Raw genomic sequence first — 17422 nt, 5'->3', positions numbered from 1 at the left:
CTTGTAGAGCTGGCCCATTTCTATTTCGCAAAGGATTAGATTTGGTTTTAGAACAGGCTCTACCGACTACCACTCGCCCGGATCGTAGTTTCTTAGTAGTCATCTTATGTGAGAGGGGAGTGGACAAATGTGGGTCACAATAAAATCCAATAAATAACAATAATAAAATATTGATCAATGAGGACAGTAAATATTACCAGAGTTTACCTAAATAAGAGATAAAAGGGATGTGGCCCAGCCCAGCCTCTATCAGTCTCTGTCGGTCGCAGTCGGTCCCGCCCTTGTCCCGGGCTTCTCCCGGCGCCCTCCCGCGCGCTCCCGCGCAGCGGGACCCTTCGACTGCTATTAGGCTATTAGAGCTAAGGGGGGAGGAGCCGGCAGGGAGAGCGCCCCAGCTGGTCTCAATTTGGGATGGTTGCTGGCGCTCCTGGGACAGGTAGTCCTGCGCCAGCAACAGCTCGCAGCCCTGCTTCTCTCTCTCTCCCTCGTTAAGGCTGTGAGTCCGCCTTCCTCGCAGCGGGACCCGCGGAGCGGGTACCGCAAGAAGTGGGTTGAAAGTGATTAAAACAAAAGGCTCTGCAGTAAGCAGCAACAGCGTCCAAGGCAGAGAGGAATCCACCGGTGAGTTGAGGGTGAAAGGCTTTTCAGCAGAGCTAGTGCGAGGGAGGAACCGGCAGGGAGAGCGCCCCAGCTGGTCTCAATTTGGGATGGTTGCTGGCGCTCCTGGGACAGGTAGTCCTGCGCCAGCAACAGCTCGCAGCCCTTTGGGATCACAACAAGGTATGGTGTCACAGCTTTCAAAAGACACCACACCAAGGACCCTAGCTGTCCTAAAAACAGAGCCCCTACTGATGCCAGGGTGGGATTTATTATACTATGCACTCAGAGGGCATCTGAGAGATGCCCCCTGAAAAACGACCAGCGCAGCCCAGCAGGAAACAGAGCAGGGAACGAAGCATCAGCACCCACTGACACCCCAAGCTGGCATTGTTTCTGAACTGACAATGGTAGCTCAAAATAATGAGATAAATAGGTTTATTTAAAATGCGGGGAGCCAAACTCTAATATCCACTTCTAATCTAGCGCCAGGCCAGATTCCATTTACAGGACCTAACGCTTCAGCCCAGCCTACCCCCAAAACTATTTCATATTCTGCACAGAACCCTCAACCGTACCATTTTGTTAACATGGCAACCCCTTTCCTCCAAAAACACCTAAAACAATAACAGTCAAAATACACTCAGTGCTAGCAGGGTATTAATATTGTCCTTTGGAACTTAGGCATATACATGTGCATCTGTAGACGAGTGGAGGAGTTAAAGATTCTAAGACTTACTGGAACAGTGGGAGAGCAATACTGCCAACTGCATCATAATCATTTTTAGGTCAAGCCTGGGCAGCGCATGCGTTGCTCTGCGAGGCATGCTGTATTTAGGTATGGACTTGAAGCTCCTCCCACTCTCCACCCATATTTTTTATTGGCTTGTGTGATTGTCCTGGGTAAATGCTGGCTTCTGGTTCGTTAATAGGCTTGTGAGTCCCTCCTTAGTATGGCCTTGTCTTCATTTGTAACCACTCATGAGGACACCCCTGTTCCGTGTGTTGTTGCTCAGTAGGCTTAAATTACAGCCTTTGAGCATTATTTTGTTTAATGCTTTTCACCTGCTTGCTTTTGCAGGCAGGATACGCTCTTTCGTAGGGCTTTTTTTTTTTTCATGGCATAGTACAGTGGCGGCTGTGCCTTTTGGCTTATTTGCGGCGCCGAATGCGGACACATTTTCTTTTTATTTTTTAAGTTTAGTTTGTAAAAGTGCCTCATGCTGTACTAATACGTTAATGGCACCGCACGCCTTTCTTAAGACGAGCCTACTATGAGGAAAGGGGCACGACCACTATTAAAGTGAAAGCGATGCATGGGGCGCTTTTGCAAACAACCATATGCAAAGCAGTAGGTCTCGTATTTTCGAGAGTTTTGTAAATGCAAGACCTATTGCATTGCAAATTCTTGTTTACTGTGATAGTTGCAACATTGGAGACTGTCAAAGCTCCTCCTCACTAGATGCTGTAAGTCTCCACTGTCCCCTAAACTGGAGGATTAGCAAGGGGAGGTCCATTATTTGGGTCTTGCAGAGAGTATGGCCCTTAGGCAGGAGGAGTACTAGGGAGTGTGTAAATCACCCATTCCCTTGGAATGGGATATACTACTGGAGGGCTTTAAAGCCCAGAACTTGGATTCCTGATAGAGCAGGAAGTTTGGAAGGGACTGACCATATAGGCCGACGTTGGTTGTGTCCTGGGTAACTGGGTGCTGTAGGCTCGGACACCGCTATTTCCACCAGGTCCATACTTGCACTATATAACACATACACTTCTCCCTTAATGATTAAAAAAACAGTTAGGTGACGCATTAGGGTCCTGTTTACTTTAGTTCAGGATCAGGGTGGGGGGGTTAATTATGTCATTTCATTAATGTTTATTGTCCCGTTCCCCCCCCCCCCCTTGGTGGGACCAATGTTGAGACGTGAAGTCACTACAGCATGATTGTATATTTACACTGATGCCATGATCCACCTGTACTTATTCATTACCTCAATGGCCATGCTCATGGGGTGGCGTAGTGAGGTAAAGAATGATGATGGATTAAACCCAGATCAGTTGACTGGGGGTGAGTGCTTGCATTGTTCAACACTGTTCATCATCCCCTTTGGTTTTGCTTTGTTCGCCCTAAGTTGGCAGGGTATGCCCAGACGTGGGTCCCTTGCTCATTTGCCACTGGATTCAAGCTAGCCTGGCTGATGAGGGCTGATTAGCCAGAAACCGGTCCCAGGATGCTTGTTTCCGGTCCAGGGAAGACATGGCTTGGGAGTTCGTCCTGGACTGTTCCCATGAGGCACAGGGTCAGACTGATTTGCATATGGCCATGTCTGAACTGGGGTGGCGGAGTGAACTAAAGAATGACGATGGATTAAACCCAGATCAGTTGACTGGGGGTGAGTGCTTGCAATGTTCAACACTCCGTCCATCATCCCCTTTGGTTTTGCCATGCTCATGTACTGTCTACTATTAATGGAACTGCAATAAACTTTGTGTAAAAAAAATAAAAATAAATTGTTGCAACGTTGGAGGCACAATCTTTGGTTTGGTTAGGTGAAGGGCAACAAAAAATATGATGATATTACAGATGCTTCCTAATCAGATATTACTTAATCCTTCTCCTTAATTAGAATGAGTAACTAGTTCTGCAAGCACTTGTAATTGCTTTTCAAGGGCACATAGCACACATAATGAATCTATAAAAATAAAACGGCAATCTATAAAAATAAAACAGCGGTGGCGTAGTTACTGGGTATTACAGATGAGATCATGAGGGTCCCTTTAAAAATGAGGAATTACCATGTAAATTAGTATTTCTGGTCCTGGGCCGCCTGTATTTCACTTAAAGACTCCGCCTACTTTTTGCTAGCTAGTGAAAGAAATCAAATCGGCGCAGTTACTGCGGTTCTCATAATCTTGATTTAGCTAGTAACTACTGTTATCAGGCGCAACAGGATTGCAGGAGACCTCTTTATTTTTATCGGACATTGAAAATAAAAGACGTTTGCAAGATGTCCTGATTAAAATATCTTTCCAAGGATTGTATGTTTAACATTTTGTGTTTTTTTCTTACTGATGTTCTTAATTTGTGATCTGTGTTCATTCAGCCTCCGTCACATGAAGTGACATCGAAAGACAGACATCCAAGCAAAGATCTATTGGAACTATACATGCGAAAAAAGGCTATGTGCTCTTGTTGCAGGAATGTATAGTAAACATGACCTTTTACCTCGTATCTTAAATGCTGGTGGAGTATAATTGCAGCTCCCTTCTCTAACATCATGACTGATGGGTTGCCCCTTCTGACATGAACATTTTGTATTTGCTGTTTAGGTTGATACGAAAAACATGCAGATGTTTGCTCTTTTTCAAAACTATTTACTACTCTCTTTTTTTTTTAAATCAATTGTTTTTATTTTTTACAATATATAATTGTGACGGCATCTCCAAACTATGCATGCAACAATATGCGTTTGTAATGAAAAATATGCAGAGTTTTGGTCTGGTTTATGCTGGTGACATAACTGACATGTACTTACACATTTTTTTTCATTATTCATAACAAGGGAAATGTCTATTAGATAAAATAATCATGGAATGCACATGTTATTGGCATCCAATGTTCTAATAGAACCCCATTTATCTGACCCAACTAATCAACGCTTCCGTCTATCGCACCCCCCTTCGGCGTGCCACATATACCTTTAGCGGTCTCATTATCTAGCGTTACTACAGGTGAGGTCCCCGAGACTAGTCAATGTTTACTATAGGGAAATCTATCCATGTCAAGCGTAGGTGAATGCACAGGTTCAGTAGTCCTGTTTATCATGTTGTATAGTGGAGAGGGGGTATCAGTTCAGTTCAGCAGGGGCATCCGTCCTGGAGTCATCAGCTACCTCAGAATCCAGGATTTTCAAAAGGACCACCAATGTTTCCCAAGCCCTTGCTGCCTCCATTGCTTTCTTGTATTTAGCTTGTGTGGCTAGTTAAAGCCTAACAACGCTTTCACACTCTGCCCATTTGAAGAATTCAGTTTTCCATCTCTTAACATTTGGACCCTTCTTTGATTTCCAGTGTGCCGTGATGTCTTTTTTTAGCTCATAGAAGGGCCAAGTCACAAAACGTACTAGTGACCTTATTTTTAGAGGAATGGCAGAACCAGTGCCAAAGGCAGGGACCTATAGCCGGCTCTAATTCTCTATCGGTTATTTCATTCAGTATTGCAATCACATCTATCCAATAAGTCTCCAACTGGGGGCAGTCCCATTACATGTGGTGAAAATCTGTCCCTTCTGTATTGCAGCGCGGGCATGCTGATGACCTAGTATCAAAATATTTGTTCATTTTAACTGGTGTGAGAGATGCCCTATGTAATATATAAAAGTGCACCAGTTGATGGCAGGTATTCCCAGTGCTCTTCCACGCTCTTTCCACCAACTCAGCCCAGAGCTTTTCTGGAATCTCATCACATATCATCCTCCTATTTTAATCGCAGCACAGTTAAGGGTACTAACGTTTCTTGAGTCATACGCCTATAGAGACAAGTGACTGCCTTAAAGGTTCCTGCCGCTGAAACTGTGTACTGACTGCCCAGTGATATCTGTGGTTCAATTAACCCCTCCTTCCTTCCAGTGTTTTTGAATGGCCGCAATAAGTGCAGAGTGGAGCAAGTAGTCTCACCGAGGTAAGTCATATCGCTCTTGTAATTCAGTGAAAGGGAGCAAGGTATTATTCTCATATAGGTCTCCCATTACGGACAGTTCCCTCTCTTTCTAAGTAGTTAGCGTGGTCCAGTTGTCTCCGTGCGATAGTACATCACACATTGATAAAGGAATTTCAGGGGCATAGGGATGTGCAATCTTCACTCTTTTCTGGCTTCTAGTCCAGCAAAGTCGCGCTGTTCGCAAACTACCCGACACTTCATTAAGCCTAAGTGGTAATTTCAAAACAATTTGGGATAGCACCCGCTGGGAAGACAACCTCCCTCCTACTTCACCCAGTCCTCAGAATTCCAATGCCACTTCCTGAGTAAGCAATTGTAGTTGTGCCGCTAGGTAATAAGTCTCAAAGTCAGGGACAGCCTGACCCCCCTCTGCCCTCGGTCTCACAAGGACAGTAAGAACCACCCTTCTTCTGCTAGTACCCCACAAAAGCCCTGTGATCATTGATTTGAGTTGTGTAAAAACGTTTGCCGGTATCTAGCTAGGAATGGTCCTAAAATAATATAGCAATCTGGAGAGGATCACCATTTTGAGCAACTATTTACTACTCTTGACATGCAAATTCCGACAAAGTCCATAAAATATAGCTATATTTTGTATTTCAACGGTTGAAGGAAGCCCACAAAATGAAAAGCAGACTGGCAGCCTGATTTGGCAGTTTGGCAGACGGAGGTGTACCCTGTCAGGGCGATGGAGTGAAGTACTCCGTCTCCCTGATGGAGTTCCCGTCTGTGAAATTCTGAGACGTCCGCTAGCCACCAGACATCTCTAACATGGCGGTTCCTGTCAATGCATTGTAAGTTTGACAGACGGCTTTGTCAACATGATGGAGCCACTCAGCAAACTTTCAACGTTTTTTCAATTTTCCTAAACAAAAACTCAAAGTGGAATTTTGTTTTGTAATTTTTTTTTTTTTTTTTTTAAATGCTATGCCCTCATCTCCATGGGAGTGTTCTCCCAAAGCGATGGGGGCATTTTGAAGTTTTCACTGCCCATCAGTGACAGGTTTTACCTGACGGTGATGAGCAATGATAACTTGCCATGTGTTCGCCCACTCCAAATCAGGTGTGTGGACACATGGCAACAACACTTATTCATTCTGAATCTACATCAGCGATAGAGACTGAGAAGTCTCAGTCGTCGACCTGTAGAAGGCCCGTCTGTCTCTAAATGAGGCGGGCGAGCCTTCAGTTTGTCCAACAGGGCACCCTATCACTCAGTACCTTTTCTGCTAACCTCTAAATCGACCCATTAAGTAAGAAAAATACTTGCAGTTAAAACCAAGCATTAGCAAAGGCAATAGGTTTGGCTTTGGCTGGCTCCGGAATGGTTATTCTTTTAATTTTTAGTGCAATCCTATATCGCAAAAAGAAGAAAACATTTTACATTTAAATATAAATTAACCATCACAAACAATTTTAAAAGAATAAGATGGGTGTTTCTTAGACGGCAGGAACATGTGTACTTGTAACTGGCGTAGAAACCGTGTCCTATTTCAAATAATCTTTATTGATTTTGTATTGAATACAAAACACAAAAGTACAAAAGGATAAGAAAACCAAAACAGCTGGATATAACACAATAAAAGAAAGAGCTGCGAGAGAGAAGGAGAGTCAGTGTTCAACAGCATTGATACATAGTCACAAAATAATTATATCAGTTGCAGATAGAAACACGTTATTACATTGCAGTGGTATAAGTATATCCATTGAATGTATACTCTGTAGTGTCTAAGATGAGTGAGTAAAAAGTCATGTATGCAGGAAGAGAAAGTGAGACGGTCATATAACTTGCTCAAGTATAGGTATTTGATTCAAGCTTGCGTTGATTTCCTTTATATGGGATGCTGATGTGGGTTGCAGCTCTATCCTGGTGTAGATGCAAGACGTCAATAGGATTTCTGAGGTATTCAGGGGGTTTGGTGGTGTTAAAGTGTATATATCTAAAGACTTCCACTTGGGTCTGTGTTGAGGTTTCCATGGAGAATATTGGAGGGCAATGTTGTCTGCTCCTCTGGTCTGTGTTATCCAGTTGAACCAGGCTGTGAATGATGCTTTGTTCATGTCTTTCCAGTTGTAGGTAATTGATTTGACTATGGCTGTTGGTAAGAGATCAATTAAAAGGCTGTCATTGTTTCTGATGCCAGGATTCAGGAATTTCTTAATGATGTATGCAAATTCATGTTAAGGGTGTATACCAAAATACCAAACATTTTAGTGACGAAAGAGAACATTTTCCCAAGATGTTTCACTGATTTGCAGTAAAAAAAAAAGTAGATGTTCTACATCCCCAATTTCTTACTTATAATTCCAGGACTTTGTTCTATCTAGGATGTTCAGCTTGTGTAAACGGGATTTGGTCCAATAAGCTCAGTGGATTAGCCAAAATGTAGTCTTTGATAGGACTGGTGAGATTTTGTGTGAGGTAACTGATTTCCATATTTTACTCCATTGCAGATCTTGTATGGGTGAGAGCAGTGTGTGTTACATTCCTTCATTATTTTGCGCTTTATATTTGATATTATGGGTTATAGTAGTTTATAGAATTTGGACACTTGATGACCAGATTTGTTAAATTCATTGATAAGTTCTGGAAGTGATGATTATTTGGTATAGGATTTTGTTTTGATGATGCACGCTTTAAGTTTGAGAAAGTTATAGAAGTCTATATTTTCTATGTGGTATTGTGTTTGTAGGTTAGTGAAAGATATGAGGGAGGTGCGAGAACCTAGTTGGCTGGGGAAGTAGAAACCTTAATAGCTGATGCAAGGAAAAGCTAACAGTGGCTTTGAATTATTATAAGTGTGAGACATAGTTTAAATACGCAGGGGTGCTAAACGAAATAGCCGATTGAAAGAAATAGTGTTATCAAAATAAAAGTTTAGCCCACCAAGTCTAATCAAAGTGCACTTCTCTTTAAGGTGGATGTGCAGGTGTGGTTTGGTTCATGCCCTCGCTCACGTGCCAAGGTTTGAATTGGGCTGTCTGACTGCCCCATGCTATTTGATATTGTGGGCGGAAGCAAAATAAGAAGGACAGTTGTACAGAGGACTGACCCAAAGCCCCTTTATGTACTAGGATGTTTTTATGATGTTTTTGTTAGAAGGCAATTGTTTGGGTTTTGCTTCTGGTGTGCAAGTTAAAACTTATTAGCAAGGAACAATATATAAAGAAAATATTGTACGCCTTTTTATTAGGTGTGGCAGATGCCACTGCTGCAGAGCGGTCTCTTCCGCTTGGCCAATACTTCTACATAATTTCACCTGTTCCCTCTCAGCCAGGTGGATCTCAAGGGCGGCACCATTTTGACTTCCAGCCAACACTCTTCAGAATAAGTATTGTACTTAATGTGGAGTTCTCCTGCCTGGGGTTATATTTTGGTATTCTGGTTTCTGCTGACCTTTCTTGATCTAGTACCACAGCTACTAAGCTTCCAATTGTAGCAGCTCGTTTCCCCAAACACTTTTCAAATGTTTCCTGTAAATAAAGCTACTATAAATGTTTGGATTGTAAGGGCGGTGTTTGCAGGCCGGTTAGAGGCGGCTTGTTGTCTCTGCTGTGCTGTGCGGTTACTGTACATTGGTTCATAAGTAAGGGGGCGTCTGAATTACACCAGAGAATAGAATTGTGGTGTTTGCTGCACTCTCTTTGCTCTCGCAGGAGACAGATGTTTAGAGTAGCTGCTGCCTGTTGGCACCCTGCCAGCCACACAGCTTCACGATGGAACGCAAAGTCCCAAAAGCACTAGGCTTGGCCAAGAAACAAAATAAATGAAATAATACTGCAGGAGGCATGAACAAGACACAAGGGAGTAACCTGTGGGTCTTCAGTGGTGTTTAGGGACAGCAATGCATTAGGCATGGCATACAGTAGCCTTTAATTGATTAGGCTCTCTAAGGTTTGAATAAGCTGTGGGAGAGGAACAAAGAAAAGCGAGAAATGCACCACTGGATTGCTGTCTGGCTGCTGTTATCCGGGCTCATCTGTTGAGCAACTGTAGCTTTTTGTTAGAGATTTACTCCTGCCCCTTCTAAACTCACTAACCCACTGTTCATACATCAGCCTTGCTGCAGTATTACAGCTTTTGTAAAATTGAGGAGAAAGACGTGTTTTTAATGATGCCACAGGCAATATATGGTACTCTTTCTGATTCTGGAGCGGAGCATGGTGTAAAGCGCTCCAACGCCTCGTCAGTCGTAATAGGCACTATATAAATGCAATTACAATACAGTACAAATATTCACTGCGCAGTGCTCAGAAACTTGGCTACAGACGATAAATCTATCAAGGAAAATTGATATGGACATGTGAGTGTAGAGTTCATCAGTAGAAGTATACTAACTTTAGGAGTCCTGAGGCGTTAGCCTCTGAAAGGTGTGGTGTTCTTGACAACTTAGTGAAGCACCAGAGGGTGGGTGGAGATGGCAGCCTCTCTTCTGTGGCTTCAGAAGGGTAGGAAGCGATCAGTAGCACCTGGTCAGTTATATAGCAAGCAATTCTAGAAAGACGTTTAAAGAGTTGAAGGGGGCAAGATTGCCTCTTAAAGCAGAAAATGTGGCCTAGCTGCATCAAAATGGCATTTCGCCAAGTTAAGCGACAGATCTTATACTAACCGTGAAGCCCTGGCCTGGGTATAGGGTGGTCCTCTCTGTTACTCCTCTGGATAAGAGGTGCCGGATGGCTGCTAACTATGTTAGAAGACACAATACCAAATAGTTTGATGTTGTGGAGGTAGTTCTTGTCAGCAGGTGACCGGATATATATATATGAGTGAAGGGAGGGAGTCTTCCAATTTTCGCAGCGATGCCGACCAATGCACAGCGCTGACAAACGGGGAAGACATGATGGGTTAAGCTGTGGTAGTGTGCCACCTTTTTTAGGGTTAAATAGTTTTAGTGGGTTTAAACTGAGTTGCATTGCTCACAACCGAATCAGCTGGTGAAGAAAGCCTCCATAGACTCTAAGCATTATAACTAACTACAATTTCAACTCTGCTTTACTTCTATAAACCTATAGCAGTATGGATTGTAGGTGGTAGTGTGAGTGAGGGTAAACCTACTCTGGTTAACTAACCACACAACACCAAAAATCTTGTTATATCAAACTGCATATCCTAGTAACTTAGATATATTTCTTAAATGAGGTTCTGACGTTTTTTGTTGTTGTTTTTTTTAAGTAAAACACTATTTGTTGGTATTTTGAGATGGAGTGGTAGGTGCTGGTAACTCGGTGATAAAAGTTCTCACCCGCTCATATTTAGCATAGCTATTGTAGGTGTACTGGCTTTCATGGACAGGCAGAAGTACTTTAAACAGCTCTACAATCCTCTCGCAATATTTCCTAAGTTCCATTCCAGTTTCAATAATTTAATTCAGGGGATACAAATATTGCCTTTTGCTGGTTTTCCATTTTTCCCCCCACAGTATATGCCTAAATAACACTGGCCATGTTGGTAAAACAGGGTTGAGACATTAACAATAATTTGTAGAGATGCGCCTGGTTCAGGGGATTAAGGGGTGCTCCTGGCCTCCAGACAAAGCTGCTGGGCTAATGACTGCAGTTTGCAAAAAGAACAATTGGTGGACGGAATGCTGAACAGTGTCAAACATTCACCCGTGGTACAGAGATCTGGGCCTAAGTACATCTTTTTTTCATCCCAGCGCCTTTCCACTTTAGACCCAGCCATATGCAAACCAGTCTTGACCCTGCTCACCATGGGTACAGTCCAACCCGAACTGCCAAGCCAGGTCCTCCTTGGACCGGAAAATAGCATCCTAGAACCGGTTTCGAGGTATCACCCCTCATCAGCCAGGCTAGCTTGACTCCAGTGGCATGGTGAGCAGGGGACCCACATAAGCAATTTGACAGGTAGGAAAGGGCGTACATTAATCTGTAAGGTTGGACGGGTGTGAGGCTGACAATCACTCCGGGAGAGAGAGAGATGCAGGATCGTTAGGCTACAGGGTGTCCACCTGAATCCATGTCATTACAGACACTGTTTCTGTTCCTAGGCATCCATGTGACAACCTGTTACATTCTGGGTGTGGTTGTTTTGATTTTTCCAATAGAACCAATCCTATTAACACACCTGAGAGCAATGATTGGTATGTGGAAAAAGTTCAGAAATGGAAACCGTGCTTGTAGTGATATGTTATGAGGGGGTAAGTAACCCTGTTGGGATGGTAGATAGTAGGAAATGAGGTATTGTGTGCCAGACGAAAAGGAGCGGTATCAAGAAAAGCACAAGAAGAGTGCACGATGTACTTGAACGTCTTCAGATCTATTCATGGTTTGAGGTCTGTGTGAAATATGGAAAAAAGGTTGGGAAAAACTGACAGTAGATACGTGGGTTGAGCATTTGCTCCTGAAACTAGAACCTGCAGGGTCACCTGCAGTGATTTGTGTGTGTAAGTTGCTGGTCAAAGGCTGCAATGCCAGTATTATAGCTTGTGGTTAAAACATCCATTGTATATAAGTTTGAGTGCCTGCAAGTAACTGCAAAACCACAAATTTAAAGAAAATACTTAACTATGCTAGAGATTTGATATAGCACCAAAGTAATGCCAAGAAAAAAATATATACACACACACACACACACCACTGGGTAGTTATAGTTAGAATTGTGTTTCCATAGTTTTACTAATAACTTTGGGCTTGTACGAAAAATCTCCACAAAACGTTTAAAAAAAAAAAGAGTGCTACTTTTGGAAAGTTACGAAGTGATCTGTCATTTTTCCATAGGAACTTTAGATGCCGCTACAGCCCAAACCGCTGAATGGATTTACACCAAATTTAGCAGAAAGCTAGACCTTGGCCCAGAATGAGTGCTTCTTGTAATTTGGTGTAAATCAGTTCAGTAGTTTTTGAGGAGTCAATGCTAAAAAACGTTGTATATCTCTACGGACAGATCTCTGCGGATCTGACAGATCTCCAGCTAAGATCTGAAGTGGAGGCAGCTGTCTTAGGACTCGGGACTCAGCACTGAGTCCAAAAAATCACAATAAAAGACATAAGGGCGCAAAGTAGGGATACCTGGGATACCCTGACCCCTAGGCCTGGTGGCGGGATCCCAGAGAAACCCTGCCCGGGGTCAAAAATGTTATTTTTTTTTTAAACGTTGTCGCAAATTCGCACGCCACCTTGGACCACCTCATACCATCTTCCATGAGTCAAGGCTTGCAATTCAGGCAATACAATGTCAGTCCTGATGATGGTCCTTTATCTCTAATAGGATCGAAACGCCGTCGACAGTTGATGTAGTTATACACTAGTTCTCCACTGTGTGACTCATCTGTGTTGTACTACATGAGCGCAGCTAGACTGATTTTTTTATATTTATGTACCTACTAGCGCCTCAAGATTTCATATAATTGCCTGAGTAATCCCCCACCCTTGTAAATATTGGTTTGTCCATAAATGTTGTTGTACGTACTGGATGCAGGACTGTGTCCCACTGTCATCTTGTGTGCTTTGAATTCCCCTTATGTTTCTCATTTGATTATTAAACACCTCCATTATAGCGCAGATTGTGGCCTATAATTATTCCAAGTTGTTTAAAGAAAATTGTCAAGGATCCTTGTTGTCTGGGAAATCTGATTATGGCAGACTTGATGATATATCATAGCCATAACTGTACCCTTACTCTTCTCTTTCATACAAATTCACCTCTAGGCATTCATTTGATTTAATAAAATGTTACTGTATATAAAACCCTGATTATATTTGCGGTTAAGTTCTAATTTGCCTGCTGAAGACGGAAACCACACACTCTTCACTTGAGCACATTGTGTAATTTCTGAGCAAATCACTTAATCTAACTGTGCCTCATTTCTCTTGGTTGCCATAACCGTGGGTATATACCAGGCATTTAATCAATGACTGGTTTACATTTTAGACTAGATGAAGTCTGCAAGGTCTTATCCAGGGCAAAATGTAATAGGCAAAATTTGAAAAGGTATTCATGGACGTAAACGTGGCCAAAAGTTGGGTTTGTAATCCTAAAAGGATTTCCTCACAAGTGTTGGAAGCAAGTGGGAAGTGGTTGTTCAGGGCTGGAATGACTTGTAGCTTTCTGCATCCCCCACAAACTTAAGAGTTTAAGGGCATTCACCAACTCTTCAGTCCATTCCAACCCTGAAAAAGGTTGAACATTAACTCCCAACAAGGTAAAAAAAATGGTTTTAACAAATAGATTTGACCCTACTCTGCAGGTTTGTGCAAGTGCAAAATTAAATTCAGAAAAGTATGCTAAGAGTAGGGATTCCAGCCCTACTTTGATAAACTCTTGTAAATTTCTGAAAGATGTAAAGCTGCCATTATGCAGGGTGACAGAAAAGCGGGAACCCAATATGTTTGTTTGCTTTAACCACTGAAGTGTGGCAGTCGGCCAGTGAATGCACTACTTCCTAAGTGCAGGCACAGGGAGGTATTTAAAGGACCTTTTAGTGCCCTTTTAGTGCTCCCCACAAGAGGGAGTCCTTTATTTTATTTTTAGCTCGAGCTTCCTGAGCAGCTGAGTATTTTTTTCCCCCTGTAATGACGATCAGCACGCAGGGCGTGCTCACGTCAATTTAGTACAAATGAAAGAAAAAGGAGCCAATGAGCTTGTTTTACTTTCCCTGAATCAGTGCTCGAATGCATTTCTCAGACATGAGCACTAATTATCTTGGGAGAGGTTTAGTTGGAAAGGGAAGAACCTCCTCTTTCCAATGAAATCTCTGCCTAGGGGATCTCTTCTTGGGAATCACCACAGGAGAGGGGTGGCACCTGCCCACTTTGGCATGGCAATGCCCCACCCCACCAAAACATTTGACTGGGGTGACTACCCTCAAACAGCCCCCCGGGTGGCAGAAAGCCTACCAGGCATTTTAAAACTAAGCCTAACCTGGCAGTAAACCATAACCACCCTAGAAGGGACAATAGTTCCTTTCTCCTGCCCCAAATCTCCCCCCCCACCTCTGGTAGAAAGTCCACTTGACACCAGGGGTTTTGCCATTGGGGCAAACAAAAGTAGTGTAGGTGTTGCACTCTGGCATTGGCCACACCCCACCCCACAAGTGACAAATCAGTCTTTTCGCCCCCCTCCATCCCTCCCAGGGGCAGACAGGAGGTTTGTCCCAATTTACCCCTGAAGGCCAGAAAGCCTCCTGTATGGTAGGAATAAAGTAATGGGGTGGGTCTGGCCCATCCTTACACCTGCCCCACCCTCACCGCTGAAGCCTCAGCAGTCTTTCTGCTCCCATGCAAACTAAGAAATCCCATCCCAATGGCAAGTGAGAGGACATTTGATTTCTTTTGGTGTTGCTCCTACATATGTGAAAAGAAAATGTGGCTAACTCCCAATATTGTCCTCCTTCTAATAGTGAATCGCTGCACTTTTTGGGTTTGGGTAGGCTGTCCCCTGGGTAAACCTACCACACCCAGACAGTTCTGAAAACTAATCTCCCAGGAGAGTCCAGCATGGTGTGCTTTGCGTGGATCCCACAACATTGTCTTACGCACAATGCCCTGCAAAACTCAAAACTTTGACTAAAACATCCACTTTCCTTACATGTTTGTGACAAAAAATTCTGGAATCTGTGGGGAACCACGAATTTCCTACCACCCAGCATCTCCCCAAGTCTCCCGATAACAATGATACCTAACTTGTGTGGGTGGGCCAAAAGACACTGACACAAAAGGTGCTCAAACTCTACGTGGCGGGATCGGCAATAGGTGTCGCTGCAGGATTTGGGGCCGTGCTCAGTCTCCACCCATAGAAATCAACCAACCACAGACATTTTTGAAAACTAGATAACCAGGGGTTGCAGGATGGTGTGCCCGAGGTCAAAGGAAGTCCTTTCGCAAGGGTTCCCATTGACCGTGGTTTGATCCTTTACTGCTGTGGGCACTAGTCTCAGCTAGACAAATGGCAGTGTATTATCGGCAGAACCGGGGTAATGCAGGGAGGTAGGATTTCTGTGGATTCCTGCGGATTCTGGAAGTTTCCATCACAGAAATATAAGGAAAATGCAGGGTATTGTGGGTAAGAAAACCTACTGGGATCCACGCAAAGCACACCACCCTGAAATCCCATAGTTGTCTAGTTTTCAATAATGTCTGTGGTTCTTAGGTTTGCATGGGTGGCACGACAGCACAGCCCCAAATACTGCAGCTACCCTGATTGCTTATCTCTCAACGTTGTGATTTAGGGCCTTTTGTGTTGTGGTTTTGTGGCCCACCCACACAAATGTGGTACCATTCCTATCAAGGGACAAGTGGGAACCCAGAGTGGTAGGAAATTTGTGGCTCCTCGAAGATTTCGGAATTTTCCATCACAGAAAGGTGAGGAACATATGTTGGTTTTTTTTAACCAAAGTTTGCAAGGGCTTCTGGGTAAAATTAAGTAGTGAGAGCTAAGCAAGGCATGCACCCATATACTTCCCTGGTTGTCTATCTTTATAAAATGTGCAGGTTGGCTAGGGTTCCCTAGGTGCTGGATGAGCTAGGGCTCAAAATCCACAGCTATACACTTTGCAGAAAACAGGATCAGTTTTTTTTCTCACAACAATTTTTTTTATTTTATTGATTAGGCAAAGCATGGAAGCAGTCCTCCACAGTCAGGAGAAACCTGCCAGAACAACAAAATATGCATGAGCATGTCACAAACCCAATCAGTAACAGCCCCACCCACCCTCACCCACCACCCACAACCACCCAACGACCCCTCTACCCACCCCTTATCCCTCCCTAGCCCAGTGCACGCAATCGCAACCAGCCTCCAGAAACTGTATGTATCAAGCAAGGAAACAGGTGTCTCCTCAGGCCTGGAGCCCATCCACCAAATCCACCTCATTGTCAGGTTCCACCGGAGGAAACAGGATCAGTTTTGAGGGGGAAAAATGTGATGTATCCATGTTGCGGTTTGGGCCGTTTATTGTCACGGGCACTAGGCCTATCTACAGAAGTGAGGTACCATTTTTATCAGGAGACTTGTGGGAATGCTGGGCGGAAGGAAGTTGTTGTAAATAGAAGTTTATGGCTCCCCGCAGATTCCAGAGACGTGAAGACAATGGGTAATTTTTTGTTGTTGTCAAAATTGGAGGATTTCAAGGGATTCTGGATAAAATATGATGGTGAGAGCTACACAAGTCACCCCACCCTGGATTCCCTTAGGTGTCCAGTGAACAAAATAAACAAATAATTTGTTGTCCCAGACACGAAACAATATGTATTAGGTTTCGGCCGGAATTAATTCCACACCCTTCCTGCCTATTAATCATCTGCCTCTTTGTAGCAGTTGAAAGCAGCAGCAGATGTATTTGTAGGCCACACACAACATAAAATTATAGATGGGTAAAAAGTGAATAATGGGTATGTTTTCACCTCAGGCTTCTGAGTGACATCATAGATAACTCAAGCTTCACTCTCATCTATTTGAGGTCACCCAGAACCTCTAGGTGAAAAACATCCCTGTAATCCACTGCTACCCATCTATAATTCTATGTATGCAACACACAAATGGTGGATACAAATGAAAATGTTTTTAAACTATACATCTTGGGCCTTACTCACAAAAGCCATTTGGAGTACTGAATATGGTACTACTTGACATACTCCAATATGCATTGTAAATGCAGCTTGAACAAAGTTGTACAACCCTCTGACTAGGGAAAGACCACAATTCAAAGGATTAAGGAAGAAGATGTTAAAAGAGTTGGAAATTCGGGGGGCTTCTCATGTAATTCGTTGCTTGATAAACTGCTCACAACTCTGTTATTCTGGCAAATGGAGGTTATTCGTTAGGGACTATATGATGGTCAACGTTTGGAGTAGTCTGTGATATGTAGTACATTTTTGTAACAAAGTGGCTAATACTTTCATAGTCCACTGGTAGTGACAAGACGGCTTTCCACATTCAACTCTCTTTGCTGAACCCGGTCTCTTGTTGTATGTTGTCTCTTTGAGATAGGACACAGCAAAACTGGTCTCAGTCACCTAGAAAGTTGATCACAACATACCTAATTTGTTGTCCTTGAAGTGGCACCTGATCAAAGCTAGAAGTACCCTCAGGTTAACCTGCATTATTCACAGTGCTCAAAGACTGTAAACTATCTTTCAAAATAATAG

The 17422-nt window shown here is 43.3% G+C and overlaps 1 protein-coding gene across 1 annotated transcript in view; it reads left to right on the top strand.

Annotated features, from left to right (window-relative positions):
- GNB4 (G protein subunit beta 4) overlaps nucleotides 1-17422 on the top strand; it is a 708510-nt gene that overhangs the window by 116600 nt on the left and 574488 nt on the right. The window lies entirely within an intron of this gene.

The sequence above is a fragment of the Lissotriton helveticus genome, chromosome 11, assembly GCF_964261635.1.
Source record: "Lissotriton helveticus chromosome 11, aLisHel1.1, whole genome shotgun sequence".
NCBI lineage: Eukaryota > Metazoa > Chordata > Amphibia > Caudata > Salamandridae > Lissotriton > Lissotriton helveticus.
Note: the sequence above shows the minus strand (reverse complement) of the source record. Positions and strands in the feature narration are given on the sequence as shown.